The sequence below is a fragment of the Bos mutus genome, chromosome 1 (assembly GCF_027580195.1).
Source record: "Bos mutus isolate GX-2022 chromosome 1, NWIPB_WYAK_1.1, whole genome shotgun sequence".
Classification (NCBI taxonomy): Eukaryota; Metazoa; Chordata; class Mammalia; order Artiodactyla; family Bovidae; genus Bos; species Bos mutus.
In genome coordinates, this window is record NC_091617.1 from 8,067,562 (window position 1) to 8,069,539 (window position 1,978).

The following is a 1,978-nucleotide window of genomic DNA, read 5'->3' on the forward strand; positions in this document are numbered from 1 at the left end:
GAGTTGGGAAGATCCCCTGGAGAGGGAAAGTCTACCCATTCCAGTATTCTGGCTGGGAGAATTCCATGGACTGTATAGTCCATGGGGTCACAAAGAGTCAGACACAACCGAGTGATTTTCACTCACTCATTCACTCAGTCACCACAATTACTGTTATCACCACTATTAATACTGGTACCTGGAGAAGGGCATGGCAACCCACTCCAGTATTCTTGCCTGAAGAATCCCATGGACAGAGGAGCTTGAAGGGCTGCAGTCCATGGGATCACAAAGAGTCAAACATAACTGAAATGACTTAACACACAAACACGATACTGGCAAGTGTGGGACTCACTTTTTCCTTTTGGAATGCTGGAGGATATTTAGGAATTTTTTTTCCAGTTTTCCAAAACCTTTTCAATGTCCGCATTTTTGTAAAAAAACTTGATCAAGTCATATATTATTTATTCTAAACCTAAGACTTTTATCTGTTTAAAGCATCGGAGATACTTGCTTATTCAATGTTTCTTTATCTTGAGTTTATGCTCATTCCTATCTATTTCCTTCTGCAGATTATTCTTATCAAATAATTCACAAGAAAAATGAGAATAAATCAGCCCTTCTTTTTATCCCTCAGTGTTACATTACTGAATATAATGTTTATCCTTTTCCAGTTCATCATATTGTTGTAATGGAAAAAATATGGTCTGTATGACCCTGCTCTATTGGGTTATGTCCTGCTTTTGACCATCTTAGTGTATATTTAGTAATTTTATAACGTTATTTGGTATTTGTATCCCACTACTTTTTCTTTTAAGTAATACCTTGAGGCTTCCCAGAGTTTACCACAGGCTGTTTGCTTACAATGACTGTACAGAAAGAGAAGGCAGAATAAATCTATTCCAAAAACCAGGTCCTCTGCCTGGTCAGTGTCATGAATAGAGAGACATAGAAATGAAGCTGAAAACTAATAGTAATGCCTATAATTTTATTTTTTTCTACATATGAAACAGGTATTCTGGTAAGTTCTTTACTCGTTTTATTCTCACTAAACCCTAAAATGTAGATAAAAGTATATCTTTTCCTTCTTAGAAAGATAGGGAATGGCTACCCATTCCAGTATTCTTGCCTGGAGAATTCCGTGGACAGGGGAGCCTGGTGGGCTATAGATCTTGGGATCACAAAGAGTCAGACATCATTGAGTGACTAATACTTTCACTTTCTCCCACAGACATTGAGAGGTTTAACTTGATAATATCTCTCCATGAGTGAATGCAATAATTATCATTTAAACTTAGACAGCCTGGTTCCAAAGTCTAAACATATTATGTTATTTTATTTCTGTAACTTCATTATAGAGATACCATTTGTAAATATTCATCTCCCTTTATTTTAGAATTGATAATATCTGTTATTAGAATTAGACTTAGAGCATTTTAAAGTTTATCTCTTCTCTTGAAACATTTTCTCTTTCAGAATTTCAAGCTATGAAATTAATTTATTCTAAACACTTTAAAACCTGTCTTCCTAAAGAGAGCAGCTCACATTGGACTCTTCCTTCCAGCCCTTTGCTATTACAAACAGTAAAGTAAAATGATGGGACTTCCCTGGTGGTCCAGCAGTTAAGACTCTGTTTCCAATACAGGGCACACAGGTTTGATCCCTGGGCTGGGAACTAAGATCCCATATGCCTCATAGTGTGACAATAAACAAATAAAAAATAAAATGCGATAGCAGTAGCATAGATTAAAAAATAAAGTAAATAAAATAAAATGGCAAGGTGTCTTCTCCCCAAGTTCATATTTTTCCAACCAGGAACTAATTTGTTACTTCCTGTTGATGAGAATCGTATAAATTGATGTAATTATTCTAATTTTTTCTGGTTTTTTCAAACAGGATTGGAAAAAGTGAAGAAGTTTTCAACCTCTTTGCATTTAGTGGCAAGAGATTTGTGCAAATAAGCTTAGCTGAGGCTCCTTTTTAAGAATTCTAATTCACT

At 35.4% G+C, this 1,978-nt stretch overlaps 1 non-coding gene across 1 annotated transcript; it reads left to right on the top strand.

The window, feature by feature from the left end:
- The first annotated feature begins 808 nt into the window (after nucleotides 1-808).
- On the top strand, nucleotides 809-931 carry LOC138989495 (small nucleolar RNA SNORA51). Its single transcript, XR_011465796.1, has one exon. It is a non-coding gene; the product is annotated as a small nucleolar RNA SNORA51 (small nucleolar RNA).
- The last annotated feature ends 1,047 nt before the right edge of the window (nucleotides 932-1,978 follow it).